This window comes from Carettochelys insculpta, chromosome 33 (genome assembly GCF_033958435.1).
Source record: "Carettochelys insculpta isolate YL-2023 chromosome 33, ASM3395843v1, whole genome shotgun sequence".
NCBI classification, from domain to species: domain Eukaryota; kingdom Metazoa; phylum Chordata; order Testudines; family Carettochelyidae; genus Carettochelys; species Carettochelys insculpta.
Genome location: NC_134169.1, coordinates 1,866,736 through 1,884,603, shown reverse-complemented (window position 1 = coordinate 1,884,603; position 17,868 = coordinate 1,866,736). Strand labels below are relative to the sequence as shown.

The window sequence follows — 17,868 nt, the reverse complement described above, 5'->3', positions numbered from 1 at the left end:
CATGTGTAGATTTGCATCATGGGTACAGATAAACATCCTTGCCATAAATACACATTTGGAACAGCTCATAGGTAGGGAAGACAATCAGATTTAAGCAGCTGATAACTGACAAGGAGCAATGAGTCTGATGATTATTTCATATGACGTCATTCTAAAAAGAATATTAACGCCCCATTTCAGAACCTCTGTTTAATCACCCATTCTACCAGCTCCAGCTGTTAAACACACCCAGATGGGACACTCTGAAAATGGCTTGAGAAATAAATCACAGACATGGCTATTCAGTAAAAGCTTAAAAATATGCCCCAGTGGAAACCCCTCCTCCCACAGACCACTAACTCTCCACTGCAGCTGCTCTCAGAAATGAAGCATCTGCCAAAGCACCGCACGCTACAGACCCCTGCAGTTCACAGAGTCACCCGTTACATGTACCTCACCTGCCCAGGGAGCTTAATCAAGCTGAGTCCAGGGAGGGGACACAGCCCCCAGAACCTGTGCAGAGGACACCAGGCACTACAAAGCCACAGGAACCTCCCTGTGCAGAGCAGCCAGGCCACTAAGTCAAGATGCCCCAAGGGCTCATGTAGAGCTGGAAACTGTCATTTTGGCATTATTAGCAGCACTGTCTGAACAGCTCAGCCAGCCAGCTGGTAGGAACGGGTCTTACAAGAGTCGTCTTAGGAAAGGAGCCAGGGAGCTGCAGGGACATAGGGACTCAACAGTGAGGGGGCTGGGGCACAAACTTTGCCCACAGCCAGGGGAATTAGCTCAAATGGTAGAGCGCTTGCTTTGCATGCAAGAGGTAGTGGGATTGATACCCACATTCTCCAATGACTACTTCAGTCTCCACACTTCTCTTCCAAGGCAGTGTGAGAGCAGTGCCTCCTTCCTCCTCCTACTCGGTTACCCCCAGAAAGCTCTCAATGTACAGGGGGGATCTGTAGCTCGCTGAGCTGAGCTGTGTGCAAGGGCTCAAGAGAGCACTTTGAGCATCTCCTCTCCCGCCTGGTGGGAACAGACACACGTTTGATGTGGAGGCTGGATATGAAAGAGGAGGCTGTGGCCATGGACTGCCTCGGCTGAGAGAAAGTGGTGATGCGCACGTGAGCCATTTACCTCATAGGGAGATACCCCTGCAGTAGGTAGGAACAAGTTGCAGGTGTGTCATTTGGTGGGCAGGTTTAGTGCTGCATACACAGAGGTTCTGGGGTTGGGGTGACAGCTGTGGGGTCTGTGTCTGTGGGTAGGAGAGCAGCCAGGGCAGCTGCTGCTCCAAGGCCATGTGCTGTGGGTGAGCTGGGAGCAGCTGAGCTCAGCAGCAGGCAGCAGACTGGGGTCCCTCCATTGGAAGCACATTGCAGCAGGTGGTGATGCTGTGACCCCTCTGGCAGGGAACATGGGCCTTGTTAGGGCCTTGTTAGTGTTGTTCTCAGGGCAGTGGGAGTTGGGATAGGCAGGGTCTGAGGAAACACCCGGCAGGGGCCTAGGACAGTGGGTGAGGGGCAGCAGGGTCTGAGGGAATTCCTAGCCAGGGCTCAGGGCAGTGGGGAATGGGAGACACAGACTGGGGTGAGGGGGGAGGAGCCAGGTTGGGGCTCAGGATGGTGGGGGGAGGGGGTTTGGGAATGCGCAGGTGGGATGCTGAGCTGTGGGGGAGGGACAGCGATCTCACTGCAGGGGTAATACTGTCCTTGCAACTGCCAGTTGCTCCTTCCTGAAAGCACCTCGGAGAACCCTGGTCCTCTGTGGGTTGACTGGCTTGTTTGGTTAACACTGAGCCCTTTGCTACCTCGGAGGCAGCTTCAGGGTGCTGGTCTGTTCCCCTTTGCTTGACTGCTAGAGACAGCAAGGGCCAAAGATCAAGGAAAGAGGTTGAGTGGCTTGTAGGGAGCAGGCCAGAGTCCTGCTGAGAGGAGCTGGCAGGATGCAGATGCTTTACTGGGTGTGGGGGAGGCTCTGCCCTGTATTCCCCTCACTCAGTTACCATTCCAAATCCCCTGTCTCTGGGGTGCTGGTGAGTGACAACCTGACTTGCGGTGCTGGGTGTCTTCTGAGCAGCTGCTGCTGTGCCTGTCACAGCCCTGGGTTCATAAGGGGGTTCTACACAGCAAAGCTATTTCAAAATAACTATCCCAGCGTCTGCACAAGGCAACCGCTGCTTTGAAATAATTCAGAAATAAATCGGGGTTGGCTTATTTTGAAAGGTGTAAACCTCCTTGTACGAGTAAGAGCAGCTCTGGGGAACAGGGGCTGCTAAGACAGGGACTGGAGCCCATTTTGAAATCAGCCGTAGTGCATCCAATGGCTGCATCTGAAATAGGCTTCCTGTGTGTAGACGCTGTATTTGGAAATCTTGATCTTGCCGCTCACTGGTGCTGCAGCTCTCCCCAACACTTCCTACACCTCCCGCAATATCGACACAACAAATTAAGGCTGACAAAATTGACCTCAGCGCGGAGCCAGTGCAGTCGGTAGAACAGGTCTCTTTTTCATGTACAGCTGCACTGCACATTACAAGAGACTTTTCTGTGGCAGATGGCCTGGTAGCCCTGCTCCAGAGAAAAAGGCATTAGTGGCTCCCAGACTGTTGCGCTTTCCAGCTCTGAGCCAAGGGAGCTGGAAGGAGAATCCTGATTCATTTACTGTGTGGTTCCATTGGGGATTGCAGAACCTTAAGATGTTGTTTTCCTACCTTCAATTTGCCCAGCACCAGCTGGATCAGACTCGACCTTCCCCACAGGGACGTCTGCCATCCAGCGCAGTTAGTGGTGGGGAAGGAGAACACACCAAAGAGGCTTCTCCTCACGCTCATCTTCCTCACCCTGAATTCTCTCCCCAGCCTCCAGGGCAGAGCTCTCAAGAAAAAGACTCCCTGCAGCAAAGCCCTGGGGGGGACTCTGAGATGTCCCCTGTCCTGCAGCCTGTCCCACCTGGCCATTGTTCTGCACTGTCTGTGAGGTCATCACCTCCCCACCTCCTTTAACCAATCAGCGACTGCTCTGCAAAAGGTCCGTGTGATGTCACTGCCACACCCACCCCTGCTCTGCAGGGCTCATGTCCTGACCCCGGCAGCCCCTTGGGTGAACACACCCGAAGGCTCTGGAACAAAAGAGGTACATAAAAAAGAACCCAAATAATCTGTCTGTCTCTCTGTCTGTCTGACTGTCCGTCTGTGTCTCTCTTCAAAATGTTCTGCCCTGCAGGGATCTTTCTCATAGTTCTGGAATTGTTCCCTTGAATTCTGGGGCCCAGAGGTGTGTCACTGTGGAGTGAGGGGCACAACTCTGTCCCAGTACATAAAGGGAGAGGGACATGGATGGTTCTTAGCCAGGAGAGTGAGAGAGGGGAGCTCATATGTTGGGTGTCCCTAGTCTCTGTGTGCCAGAGGTGTGTGGTGCAATGGAAAGCGGTCTGGCCTTCTAAGCTATGTCCAGAGGTTGGTGTCTGGTGTTTGCCACAAAGCAGAGTGGTTACTCTCGACTTCCTTTTCTGCAATGTCCCAGTTTCCCTGTGCTACATCTCTGGGGACTCCATACTGCCCACCATTGGATGCAACGCACTTCTGCTTAACACCAACTTCCACATCCTGAGATCTTTAATCTGTCTCAAGGTCACATCCCTTAGTGCCAGGTCGCAACCCTCACACACCAGGGTGGACGCACCTGCTCCTGATGAGAGGCTCCATGTCACAGCACTACTGCTTTGGGATTTCCCAGACACTTCTTCCACCCAGCTCCCAAAAATCTCAGTTCAGCTCCAGTGTCACGCTGTGAATGTCTCATCCCTTTATTCTCAGGACCTCCTTCTGACCCATGGCAGTGGTGCTGGTGTTAGCCTGCCTCACTCATGTCTTGATTTAGGGGGTTCTGGGCCAATGCATTCAGCCAATGCAAGCCCAGCTTCCCCGACACACTCACTGCCATGTGGTGTGTGTGCGCCCAGGGACAGGATTGGACTCTGGGGTGTCAATGATATTACTGTAAATGGTTGTAGAGGGACAGTGGAGCTGCACAGGCCAGAGCCCAGATGAGGCCAATTCTCTCTCCCTGTTGTCGGTTGCCCTACAGCACCCGAGGCAGAGGCCCAGGCCAGGCAGCTGCAGGGACATAAGCTCAGCACAGGTGCCCACTGAGTGTGTGTCTGCGGGACAAGGTGAGCCCAGGGGAGGAGCAAACAAGTGCACAATAGCACAGGGGGCCTCTTTAAACAGCCACACCTGCCCCTCGGGTGTCCCCAGCCAGCCAAGGAGTGGCAGAAAGGTTCCTGGCAGTGCTCACCTTGGCATGTTTCAAAAGCCCAGGCACCACTCAGGTGAGGTGGCTGAGGGGAAAAGGAAAAGGATTGCTAATGTGTTGTACTCTGCACACTGCATTCAAATCCCGTTATTGTTCAGCCTCTCTGCTTCCTTTCCTACTGAAGTCTCTTCTGTGCCTCCTGCTTTGTGCACACCCCATCCCTGACCCTGCTGGGTTCCAGCTCCTCTGCCGGGCAGACTCCAAGCACAAGGTAACTGCATGAGGCTGGAGGGGGATGCTTTAATTTTCCATGGCAGGGCCCAACCTATCTCTGATGTCAGTTCAAAAGTGCCACACTCCCCCCTGCTAAGCAGGGCCCCAAACACACCTGGGGAATGTGATGCCTCAGCCAGGCAGAGGGGAAAAGACAGCTGTGACCCAGCTGCAGACAGGGGCATAGGAATCTGCCTGGGAGGAAAGGCCCTTTCCCCAAGGCTGACTTAGGGGCTCTGGTTTCTCCCAGCTGCTGGGCTGGGCTGGGCTGTGCAGAGCTGGGAAAGGGGCAGACATTTGCCCTGGGGAAACAAATGTGGCACTCCCCTCTCTCTGGCCTTGACAGCAATCCATCTATTTGCAGCACCTGCCACAGATCCTCCTGAATTCCTAAAAGGGCTGCTGTGTTCTAGAGGCCCAACTTATTGCAGGTATATTAGTGAACCAGCCCAACAGGAGACAGAGCTCCACAGGACCTCATTCATCAACCAAGAGGAAGTCATCCTCACTCACATGCATGAAGAATCCCCCTTGATTTACAGACAGGGAAGAGATTTACAGTGAACAAACAGAAGGTCCCACTGAGATTTGAACTCAGATCACAGGATTCAGAGTCCTGAGTGCTGCCCATTACACCATAGGACCTGGCACTTTTTTTCTCTCAGCTCCTGTAACTCTTTTTAGGCTGGCACCTTGCAGCGCTTGCCACCCTCCAGCTGTTTCGCCACTCAGGACACTGCTTCCTGCCCCATCTCTGCTGCTGTCCTCCCCCAGACATCAATCCCTGCCCTTCTTTCTGCTAATTCCAGAGAGACTAGACAGGTTCACTATTCTTTTAAAGTAACCAGCCTGGAGAGAACTAACAGAGAAGCAGAGGCTGGAAAGGCTGGTGGTGATTGTCGAGGAATATCTGGGTGAGGGAGGATACAATAAGCCTGGCTCTGAATTCACACACATTTAAAAGTGCGCAGATACATCTGACTGAATGTGATACATTTTATAGACTCCCAGTGAGCACCTCTTTGTTCATATCACTCTCTAATGTCAGCTGAGGGAAGGGCTTGCTAGGGTTATATGCATTGGCAGTAGCACATGTTGAGGGTTCATCTCCATATGACAAACACACATAGAATAGAAATGCAGAATGTGATGGGAAAGGGAGGTCTTTAGATTTGAACAAAAATCTCTTAAACTGTATTTACACAGTCTACCACTGAACTGCACCACCACACAAAGAGTGCCCCTTGGATTCCTTCATCTTCAGCCCCCTGCAGGGCAAACACTGTTTCCCCCAGCTTCTGCCCCTTCCCCAGCTCACAGTGGTTTTACAAATGGGGTTTGATTAAACTTTGTCTGTCCATGCACATACTACAGCTCATCCCCTGCTTCTCTGGCTTCTCCCACTAACAGAGCTACAACCACTTAGGAAGACAGATTACCAGCATGTGTGGGGCAGCTCTCTCTCATCTGCTTGGAGCATCATCAATGATTACAAAAAGAACCTGCTGAAGGACACCCACCAATCAATCAGATGTGGCTGGGTTTGCAATCAGTGGCAGTAACTTCTCTGTCTGGCACTTTTGATGATCCTGCAGCTTGCTTGGGGTTGCTGAATAAAGGAGCTTCTACTGTGCTAAAATGTCAGACCTAGTGACAATGTAAATCTGTTTTCAGAAGGAGGGTGCTGTGACCTGTTGGATAGTCCCCAGGAGAGTTCCAGTGAAATGGAACCCATTAGTCCATTCAGAGTTTGGACTTAAATACTGCAGTGATCAACTGAGGAAGAACTTTGTTCATGAAAGTTTAGGGGTGGAAAAGCCTGCACCCCCCAACCCCTTATCTAATGAACCAGGAGCAAGCCTCTGGGAAAATCTACCAAACAAGGTAATGTTAGCATTAAGAGTTAACGTGAACTGCAACTTCTTGAACCTGTCAGTGTCAGTTACTTCTTCCTCCAGAATGATGGCAGCTGCCTCCTGCAGCTCTCTGAACTCTCCAGCACAGCCCAGTGGTTCTGCAAAGCAGGTGAGAGGCAGCCAGAAAGATTTGGCCAGGCACCACTGGCTGCTGCTTTCCTAATCCCCATGTACCTGGGAGGTCCATGGCCAGGGGAGCCACAGAGCCTCTCTGGGACTTTTCTCCTAACTCGTTTGGAGTTTGGAGTTTGTCAGTGTCAAACAAAGGGATGTGAGAAGAGAGTAACTCTCCCTCTCCTGCCCTGCCCCACCTGGAGAGGTTGCACTGTCACCCTCTGTGCACAGACAGCCCCAGAGCTGGAAGAATCAGATTCTGTTCTTGCAGGCAGAGGCACCACCTTCCCCACACCAGTTAGAGCTGTGTTTTCCTGAGCGCTGCTCTGTACCTGAATGTTTCCAGTGCTCCTCTACCATCAGCCTTCACCTTCCCCAGCAATGGCTGGGATTGCCAGGGGAGGGCTCTTCAGTTCCCCAGACACATGTGGGAAAATGTTGTCAAAGGCTTTCCATAAGGCACCACTGGGAGTTGAACCCAGGATCTCCTGTTTACGAGACAGGTGCTTTAGCCAGCTAAGCCATGGTGCCCCCCTTGTTTGTAATGTGGTTCCTGACAGAGAGGTATCTGTGTTAGTCTGTGTCTTCAACCAAAAAGCCGTCCTGCAGCACTTTGAAGGTTGCCAACCTAATTTACCAAGTGATGAACTTTCATGCAGCTGAAACACTGTGATGGATGCCCACAGCAACCCCTTCCCAATGCCCAGCACAGACATTGTGCCCGACGGAAGCTGGAGTTGCACCGAGAGGACAGTGAGGATGAGGGAACAAAAAGGCCCCTTTCACTTACTGTCCCCTCTGCAGTGTGTGGGTCGGACTCCACCAATCTACCCTCCTCTCTCCCCACCTGCCCCAGTGCCAGGGTCCCACCAGCACAGCCTGGAGTCCTGCCCCTCCTTTGCTCCCTCAGCCTGACTCCCCCCCTCACTTTCACTCTGTGCTCCCCACACCCTCCTTTCTCCCTCTTCACACCCCAGGGGTGGGGCGAGGAGGGCCCAGCTGTGGGGCAGAGTTATCTCCTGTCTCTCACGGAGTGGGGGATGGGCTGCGCTGCCCCAGCTGGAGCTATTCAGGGTGAGCGTTTGATGCAGTGTAACTAGAAGAATAAGATTTTGCCTTTCTGTCTCCTGCCCTTCAGTCCCACTTGTGACCCTCCACACAACCCCTTTGGTTTATTACCAGCCCAGTGCAAATCATTGTGCCCTGGGGGTGGGGCTGACTTCCCAGCTTTCCCTGTGTGAAACCTTTGAGCAGGGCCAGGGGTTTGGCAGCCAATCAATGGCCTCCCTTGGGCTCTTGGTTTTCCAGGAGATCCCACCTAGGGCCCGGTCCCAGACTCCTCTTACAGGGACCAGCTGCCCTTTGGACCCTCCACACGACAGTCACTCACCTGCAGGCAGTGTGGAGCTGTGTAGATAGAACTGGCATTGGGAGCCCAGCTCGAAAGTGCCCTCAGGCCAAGTCTTTCAGTGTCCTTCACCCCGAGGAGAGGCGATATCTGCCCCTTCCCCACCCGCCTGGTGCTTCGGTGTCACCTCAGTCTGACGGTGCAGGAGTGGGGGTGCACAAGGGCTTGTGCACAGCAGACAGGTGGGTGGACGCCCGGCTGGTGCTCCGGGAATGGAGGTCTATGAGGATTCCCCCTGCCTTGTTGCTGGACCCCTCCTCTGCCGTCCTTACGGCTGGCTCCTTGGGTGGGCCCTGGGGTGCTGGGCTGGCCTCCGGGATGGACTCCAGCTCCAAGACCTGCCGGGATTCCTCTGCTGCTGTTTCCAATGTACCCTGGGGGGAGCAGGTGTCTTGGGGCCCAGGATGGCCCTGAGCTCCCTGTAACAGGGGCAAGCAATGGGGGCAGCCCCAGACTGGCTGGCCAAGTCCCGGGTCCAGGCATAACCCTTCCACAACTGCTTCACCTTGCTATGGACATGATCCGGAGTGCGGGCAGGGTGACTCCAGGTGGCCAGGCCCTCGGCCAGTCAGGTGAATGCTTCTGCTTTCCGCTCCATGCTCCCCATCACATGCAGCACGTCCTCCTCACCCCAGAGCCCCAACAGGTCTCAGAGCTCGACCTCCAACCAGGAGGTGTCCCACCGCTTTTTGTCCCCCGTTTGGCTGCTGGGGGTCCCTGGGTCCCCTCAGAGGGGGCAGCCTGGGGGCACTCAGGGGGCTGGCTCAATGCCATGGTGCTGGGTGGTTGGGTCGAGGTCGGTGGAGGGCTTGCAGGGCTAGCATGTGCGTGTGCTGCTGCCTGCATGCTCTCAGCTTTCTGCCACAGGAAATCTGGGTCCGTGGTGCTTTAAGGGCTGCTGCGCGCAGTAATCATAGAGCTGCACAGGGGCTGGACAGCACATCTCAAACCCTCAGCTGATTGCTGCCATGGAGGACCCTGCTATTTCGAAGTAACAGGATGCGGATCGTCTACACACGCCCAACTTTGACGTTCAACATTGAGGTAGGGCGCGATTCCCATCTTTGGATGAGAATAGTGATTTCGATGTCTCGCCACCTCACTTCCATTTCAACGTCGAAATAGCTGATGGTGCATAGAATCACAACACGTAGACACAACCCGCTATTTTAACATTTTGCCTGTTTCTTTGACGTTGCCAGCTAGTGTAGACAGACTCTGAGGGTGATAGAAATATGAATTACTCCTCTCTGGAGCTGAGGACAAGAAGACACTTTTCCTGCCTAAGGCCAGGAATTCAAAGAAGAGGGAGAAAGAGAGAGAGAGAGCAGAGCCTTGGCTGGGCATGTCTTTGCATCATGATTCTAGCTTGTTCAAATCGCTCTTTTGAAGCAGGGACTTCAGAACAGGCTCCTTTGTTTATAGGTGCTGAATGTCGAAATAGCAGAGCAGTATTTCCAAATTAATGTGTGTTACTGAGCTATATTGGAATCAGCTACTGTGGAATACCTCGTCTGCAATCGCTTATTCAGGAGTAAAGCTGCTGTGCAGACAAAGCCTTTAGGTCCCTTAGCAAGAGCCATGAGCAGTCATGGGGATTTTGTGGCCTCTGGAATGAGATAGGTGGATTAGAAAGTATTCCTTTCACAGAGGAATTTGCTCAAATTGTAGAGCGCTTGCTTTATGTGCTTGAAGAAGCAGGATCAATACCCACATTCTTTAAAAGCACTTGCATTTCTTTTCCAAGACAGGGTCAGATGAGAAGCTGCCCTTCTCCAGTGTCCCCTTCTTCTTCCTACCCGACAGCCCCCTGTAAAAAGAGAAGCCCATTTGGGTTAGAAAGCTGCTGGACCCCAGCCTCCTTGTCCTTACATATTTCTGTTTAAAACACAGGTTAACCAGGGGCATGTGCTATGATTACTTAACGTTTCAGATGTCACTGTTTCCTCATTTCTCGGGCACTGCCAGTACTGACCACAGCCTCCCCAGTACAATGGTTTTTATACCCTTGTGTCATGGAGTGACACCACCTAATTTTCTAGCCCAGACCTGTCCAAAGAATCAACCCCCGCTTGGGAGTTAAACTCCACAGGCTTCTCTGCTTGACAGGATCTAAATTCCGGCTGAGCTAAGCAGGCCCAGGTGGGGCTGGCAGGAGTCAGGCCTGGACAGACAGCAAACCTTACCCAGAGGCAGGCGCCACGGCTTAGCTTCTTAAAACAGCTGCCTTGTAAAAATGAGACCCTTGGTTCAACTCCCAGTGGTACCTGGCTGTGGGGCTTTTGGGGCACCTGGTGTTTGCCAGTCTCGGCAGATAGGACATTGGGTCATGTGGATGTGAGATATGACCCACAATGTGCATTCTCCTGGTTTCCATGATGCTGAAAGGGATTTGTTACAGAGCTGCTGACCCCTCAGTGCTCCCGGCTCCTATACGGAGCTCCAGGCGTCCTAGATTCAAGTCTGCTGCTGAGTAGTTATTGCATTACTTCAGGCTGGTCCCTGAGTGTCACCAGCCACCCAGATGCTGGTGGGGTTAGGGGCCTGGTGGTTGGGAGGCTGTTTGTGGCTGTCTGCAGGCCAGACCTCTCCCCACCTTTGCTACTCTGTGTTTTTTCAGCCTCCACATGGAGTTGTCCACATTAGTTGCCTCCTGCTGCAGGTGTCCCGAGGAGGGGGGCTGTGCTGGGCTGAAGCCTGCGACTCCTCCTCCCTCCTGCTTTCACCTGACTTGTCTGCCTGGCCTGAGCGGCTTTTTTCCTTTAGCATCATGGAGACAAAGGACAAAGCTGAGTGGAAGTGAAAGGGCCAAACTTGTGGGCTTGAGGTGAAGCAGTGAGAAAAGCAATGACTGAGAGTGTGCGCATGAGCTTATCCACTTCGCTTCTCAATCCTGGACTAATCTTGAGCTTCAGAACACCCTCTGCTGAGGAGTTCCACTCGTTGAGTGTGAGTTGTGTGAAAAATGCTTCCTTTTGGTTCTGGGAGATCTGTTGCCTACTAATTTCATTCAGTGATGCTAGTTCTCATGTTGTAAGGAGTAAATAGTGTTTTCATCTTTATGGTCTTGTCGGGGTGGTGTATTCCGAACCCCCTTTATGTTTCTCAGGGCAGTGTAAACTAGCGGCCACAGTCAATACTCCAAATGCTCTCTGCAGGGCAGCACAGCCTTATGGACAGAATCAAGACAGCAAGGCCCGTAATGGATCGGTGCTTTGGAAGGGTGTATGGGGGTCACAATCACAGACCGCCCACAGCAGGAAGCTGGTTTGTGGTTTAATCACATGGCTGAGCAGGTACAGCTGTCCCTCCAACTCTGCCAGGATTGTGTTCCCAGCACCATCACATCACTTGAATTTTGCATAAGTTAGGACCCAGCTTTTTTCCCACAAGAAGGCCCATTCTGCAGCCGGGAAGCAGCAGGAGCATCTGAGCTCCTGGAGCTCCTTTGGAAAGGTAAGTCCTGGGGTTGTGGGGGCAGCTGGGGCCGTGACAGGGGAGTAGTGGGGTGAAGCCGGGCTGGGTTACAGCTGCAGATGATTTAGATGAGCCAGGGCCATGCAGCCCTGCAGGGGATGGAGCTGGATCTGCACATGGCTGGGGTGAGTCAGAGCTGCACAGTGGGTGGTGAGCCAGGGCTATGCAAAGGTTTGAACTGGGACTACGCCAGGCTGGGGGAGGTGATCCCGTACCGGGAGAGGGGGATTTTGAGTTGTGCTTAACTCACATTAATGTTACTTACACATTTTGAGGGACTCCTGTACACCCCCAAACCCTCCTGTGCGCTGGAAGAAACGGAGCTGTTGGAATTCTTTATTTCAGATGATATCAGGCCTAGACCCTGTGATCTCTGGCCTGTGGAGATGTATTTTTTCCCTGGCTGTGATGGCTGAATGGTTAAGGCATTGCACTAAAAATCCCATAGGGTTTCCTTGTGCACATTCAAATCCTGCTCACAACGAGGTGTGTCCTTTAGCCACACCCCTAACCAGAGTAATCCAGCTCCACACTCCTCAGACAGGCTACTCTCCTTACCCTCTACACCCCAGAGAAATCCCCTTTACCTTCCCAGCCAGGGTGGAGAAAGAACACGAGAACGGACATGCGGTGAGGTGCGGCGGCCTGGGATGTGCAGGGGCTTAGAGGAGATGTTCTGGGGCTTCCTTGTAGTTTTAAATGCTACCAGTGTGACTCAAACCTTCGTGCTTTTCCGCTGTTACAAACTATTCCATCTGGGGAAAACACCCAGTGGGACAAGTCCCTAAGCTGAAACCGTGATGGTATCTCCAGGGGAATGGGAAGGAAACACTTGCTTCTTTAGGAGTACAGATGAACGACTGACCCAGCCCACTCTTTCAGAAGGGCTGTGCCTACACTTGGAGAAATCTTTGAAATTGCCGTGCTAATGCCCATTTGGAAGATTACTTCTGAGGCACTGAAATGTATATTCAGCACCTCATTAAAAAGCTGCCGGCTGCAGCACTTTGCAATTCCCACTTCCTGCTCCCACGTGGCACCTCCAGAGGGGGGTCCTTTTCAAAAGCACCCCGCCATCTTTGAAATCCCCTTAGTCCATAGAAATAAGTCCAGGAAGCCAACCGTCAGTCCACGAGATCCCCAAAGACCTGCCGCTATTAAGAACTACTGGAAGTGCTCCTCGGGGGGACCCAGCCACATTGCCCCATCTGAATTTTGACACTTCTGGGGGCCTTGTTCTGGAGTCAGGCCCTTCTCACCTTTAAACCTGTTAAATATTGTTCCATTATTTCAGCAGCAGCAGGGCAGAGCTGGAGGAGTCGGTGCCTGTACTGGTGGCATTTGATCTCACAAAATTGGAATGTCTGGGGGCCACATAATAACCACAGGTAAGATTACCAGCATACAGTCCAGTGCACCACCCAGGCTGTGCCCGCCAGCACCTCCTTCTTGGCTGTGACTTCATTTGACTTAAACCCTTCTGCTCTGAGTGGCATAGGTCATCTAGAAAAAAGTGGTAGGATCTGAGGGGACAGCAGGCAGGAGCCCAAGAGAGTGGGCACAGGACAGCAGGGTGTGAGGGGACTCCTGGCTGGGCACAGGACAATGAGGAGAGAGTGACAGTCTGAGGGGAGGCCAGACTGGGGTGCAGGGTGGTAGGGGAGGTGCAGCAATCCCATTCCAGAGATCACAACAGCCCAGCAACTGCCTTTTTATTGTCCAGAAGGATCCCTTGTTTGCTTATGTCCCATAAGCTACCGAGCACAGTTGGTTAGGGGGTGCTTCTAACACTACTAAAGCCATGTGTTCAAGGGCCCTGTGTGTTGCCAGACAACACTTGGGTGTGTGTGGTTTCACATTTGCCTTTCTTCCAACAAATCACCTGAATTTGGGGTTTGTGGTCGAAGGTGGAATAGCAACTGACAAGTCTGTGGGTTTGCTGGTGGGAGTTCTGGCTGGCCAGTGGGGGTGGAAGAGTGGCTGTTGGAATTTGCCTTAGAAAGAAGGAAATCCCAGCCTGGGGTTGTAAGTGGCCTGGGTTCTGAGCAAAGGTCCCCTGGGCTGGTTTCTCTACAAGTGCCCATGGCTCCTGTCCTATTACACACCATTCCTGCTTTTTCTGACACTGTTGAATGCTCCTGAGAAGAACGCTGTCAGCCTGTGCATGGTGTCTAGGTGGCAGCATCCTGCTCCTTCCTTTTCTTTGTCTTCCTCAGCAAGGGGAGGAAAAAGAAGAGCCCACTTGCACCGGACATGAAGTAGACAACTGAGGAGAACTTGCTGAAGACTCCCTATTGTCCTCCTTTCTACCAGCTGAGCTATTGAAATGCTGCACTTAGCCCTCTGCCCACTCCTGTAGCTAGTTCAACCCACCCACGTGTTATGACAAGTGCCACCCAGGTGATGGCATTTCAGGAGAGAGGAAGAAGAATCCAGGTGAGATTCTGTGGTGCACTGGATATCAGAGAAGTCCCCCCATTGAACTCAGCAACAAACACAGCAACTCATTTCTATCCTGGCAGGGATTTCTGCTTCTATGGCTAGTCTGTGACTTAGCTTTCCCTGCTCCTATGAGTTCCTGAAAGTGAGAACCTGCAATACCTTTCCACAAGAGAGGGAGCAGTTTTGTAATTAATGAACCAAAAACATCAGCCAACAGCCTTGGCCAGATAGACTGTGCTCTCTGCACTGGCTGCAATGGACAGAGAGGCCCAAAGAGAAACAGACCAAAAGGCTTGTAGGACGCAAACTAAAGCTCTGATGGAAAGTGACTCCAGCATGTGACAGGGAACACAGCCAGAGACACAGAATCCCACCCAGCCCTGCCCTGCTTTGGGTCACCCCAGGGCACAAGCGCTCACTCCCTGGGATACACTGAGTGCAGGAGCCAACTGGTGGGAGGGAGCTGATGACCTCACATCTGTAGGGCAGGTTAACCACATGTCCCTGAGCTCAGCCCATGCTGGAGGGAGCCGGGGAGATTGAGCAGAACACAGTGTCCGATGGGGAGTAGATATGTGTTATTGGGGAAGGGATCCTGAGTGCTGCATCCCAGCCATGTGCTTTGTCCATGGTCCTGACTTCCTCACAAATCCAGCCTCCAGGTCAGAGCTGTTCCCGTTCCCTCCCGGGGGAGGGGAGATGTTCAAGGTGCTCTCTTGTGCCATTGCACCTGGCTGAGCACAGAGGTCCCCAAATCCCTGCTATGCTGGGAGCCAGGTTGCTGTTTGAATTCTGTATTGCCAATGACATTGTCTCATTATTGTCCAGTATCCATGATAACAAAATACTAAGGAGCTCAGAGCTGTGATGACCGAGTGGTTAAGGTGTTGGACGTGAAATCCAATAGGGTTTCCTTGTGCAGATTCAAATCCTGCTCACAGCGAAGCCTTTTACCCCCACCCAGGGCAATTCAGCCTGGCGCACCCTGTGTGCGTGGCAAATGCAAGAGGCTGGGTCCCTAATCCTGTTTCACAAAGGCTGGCTGCTTCGGGGGAGAAATGCCACAGTTGTGATGTTGTCACTGCTCCAGACACAAGCTGGCTGCTGCCACCTGCTGTGAGCAAAGCTCCAGACAAGTAGGCGTCTCTCCCATGCCCCACTCTGCTCTGCTTCTGCAATGCTGTCCTGCTCTGCTCTGTCTCTGCCTGCACCCGTCTGCTTCATCCCCCAGTGTCTGCTGGTGTCTGCCTCCACCAGTCCCTGCCCCACCTTCTCCCCCGGGGCCACATCCAGCTCTGTTCAGGCAGGAAATAGTGGCAAAGGCCTGGCCATGGCCCTCATTGCCCCACTGACAGTTTAGGGCTGGGGGGAGCCTGAAGTGGGGCAGAGGAACCTCTTGGGGAGAGCCTGACAGCAGGGAGAGGCAGGTGCAAAGTGGACAGAGGGGGTTGTGGGGTGAACAGGGTAAAAGCTGGGAGGTGGTTGGCTGAACTGTCTAAGATGGTGTCTTCTGGTCGCAGCCGTCTCTGGAGATGGGAGTTCAAGCTGCTGGATGGGGAGGGATGTGGGCCAGGCCAGTGAGTGGCTGAGGCAGGGGCAGGCCAGGCCCAGTGGAAAATATTGGGATGACAAGGAGGTTCATAGTTGACCATAGTTTTCCATCCTACTTGGTGCAGTGCCAGGGTTTGGGGCTGCTGGTGGGGGAAGGTAGCACAGATTAGAAGGACCCCCCCCTTTATTAACACAGCCTGTCTACTCCGATACCAGGTCAGATGTGACTTTCAGGGTATGGCAAAGTGGGGTGTGAGGGCAGGAAGGTTTGGGCCACAGCAGTGGCCTCCCTCAGAGCAGCTGAGGTGAACACAACAGCAAGGCCCCTTTGGGTTTGGTCCATGGGAGGGCTGTGTACCAGCGGGGGATGCAGGCTGATTTCTGGGAGGTTCCTCTAATGCTGAGACTCCGTCCTCACCACTTACTGATGGGAGCCCAGAGAGTCTCTGCTCATTGCAAAACGGCATAAGAAGCAGAACATCTGCCTGCCAGAAAGGAGGGCTCAGGCGCCTCTTTTCTGTGTGGCCAATTGGATCCAGTCTTGGACTTCAGATGAGACCATTGGTGGTCTGCGTTCCTATGTGGTCATACTTGGTCTACACTCACTCTGTGCAGCCTTTGCCCACAGCTTGCAACCTTCTCCTTGGCTGCTCTGAGCAATGGTTTGGCTCCAACTGGACTCTGGGAAGCAGTCGCTGGTCAGGCATGAGCCCTGGCTGCTCCCACTGAGCCATGACCTTTCTGGACTTGCCAAAGAAGAGGTGGGGCAGATCAGGTTTGTGTGTTGGGCAGTTTCCCTCTTCCAAATGGTGCCTGTCCTTGTGCAGGAGAGAGCTCATTTACTAGCCCCTTTGCAGTACTGGGGTTTCTTCACTTCTCATTCGAAGGTGAGAAAGCTCTTGAGGACACATCTCCTGCCCCACTGCCAAACTGAGACCCATAAGCAGGAGTGGTGACAAAGCTGCTGAGGAGCTGGCTCTGCTTTCTGTGCTCTCCTGACACTGGGAGCAGACTGGCAGCAGCTGGCCCCATTCTGGTTGAGGGGAGGCTTTCAGTCACTGTGTGGCCTGCCAGAGTCAGGGGAACAGCCTGGCTGGGGGTGTCTCTGCCGATCTGCCCTCAGGCTGATCTGTGAGAGGCCTTTGGTCAGTGTTGAGCCTTCCAGGGGGTGGGGAGCAGCCTGGCTGGGGGTGTCTGTGGCTGTCTGCGGGCCAGGTATGATGGTGAATCCTTTAACAGTGTGTGACACACGTGATTTTGGGAGAAAGATTGTGGACATGCTGGGGGAGGAGCAGAGCAGTCCCAGAAGGAGGCAGCTTGTAAACCACGACCTTTAGACAGGCTTTCAACTGGGTAGCGCAGGAAAGGGATAACAAGCCTGCATTGCGGTGGGGCAGGGGAAACTGAGGCACTGCACCTCATGACCTTGGTGGCTAAATGCCAAGCAATATATCCATTCCCAGACACTGCTCCCTGCATTCCGGGGGCTCTTGTTCCCACAGCGGAGTGCACCAGACAGAATGAATCAGTTTCCCAAATATGGCCAGAAAAATCAGATGAATAATCTGAGAGGTGTCAAGCAAAAGGAGTAGCATTGTCCCCTCAGTGGTGTAACATGGAAGAGTCCGCACCTCCCTCAGCCCCAGTCAATTCCAGGGCCGGGAGCAAACATTTTCTGCAAAACTATCCAGAATTATAGCTTCTGCTCTGCATCCTTCCAGTGGTCTGACCATTGTGGGTGGGCAGCAGCCCACGAGGTTCACCAGCTACAGCACTCACACCATCCTCTTTCAGTCACCAGAGGACAAAGGCCACATCCGTGTTCCCTCGGACATTGCCCATCCTCGGGCTGGTGGAATTTCCTTTAAGGTGGGATGAACTTTTTAGGGGCAACACCAATGCTGGGGTCATGTGCAGATTTGCATCATGGGTACAGATTAACATCCTTACCTATAAATACATGTTTGGAACAGATCAAAGGTATGGAAGACAAACACATGTAACCGGGGGATAACTCACAAGGAGCAATGTTTCTAATAGTTATTTCATGTGACGTCATATTAAAAAGAATATTAATGCCCCATTTCAGTACCTCTATTTGATCACCCTTTCTTACAGCTCCAGCTGTTAAACACACCCAGATGAAGCACTCTGAAAATGGCCTTATAAATAAATCACAGACATGGCCATTCAGTGAAACATAAAAATCCACCCCAGAGCCCCAATGGAAACACCTCCTCCCACAGACCACGAACTCTCCACAATCTCCACTGCAGCTGCTCTCAGAAATGAAGTATCTGCCTAAGCACCGCATTGTACAGACCTCTGCAGTTCACAGAGCCACCTGTTACATGGATATCACCTGCCCACGGAGCTCAATGAAGCTGAGTCCAGGGAGTTGACGCAGCCAGTAGAACCTGTTCAGAGGACATCAGGCACTGCAAAGCCACAG

The 17,868-nt window shown here is 52.8% G+C and overlaps 4 non-coding genes across 4 annotated transcripts; 2 read left to right on the top strand and 2 right to left on the bottom strand.

Annotated features, from left to right (window-relative positions):
• Positions 1–757: 757 nt before the first annotated feature.
• On the top strand, positions 758–830 carry TRNAA-UGC (transfer RNA alanine (anticodon UGC)). The gene has a single exon. It is a non-coding gene; the product is annotated as a tRNA-Ala (tRNA).
• A 4,251-nt stretch (positions 831–5,081) lies between these two features.
• Positions 5,082–5,153, bottom strand: TRNAQ-CUG (transfer RNA glutamine (anticodon CUG)). The gene has a single exon. It is a non-coding gene; the product is annotated as a tRNA-Gln (tRNA).
• A 1,842-nt stretch (positions 5,154–6,995) lies between these two features.
• TRNAT-CGU (transfer RNA threonine (anticodon CGU)) lies at positions 6,996–7,069 on the bottom strand. The gene has a single exon. It is a non-coding gene; the product is annotated as a tRNA-Thr (tRNA).
• A 7,657-nt stretch (positions 7,070–14,726) lies between these two features.
• Positions 14,727–14,808, top strand: TRNAS-UGA (transfer RNA serine (anticodon UGA)). The gene has a single exon. It is a non-coding gene; the product is annotated as a tRNA-Ser (tRNA).
• Positions 14,809–17,868: the final 3,060 nt, after the last annotated feature.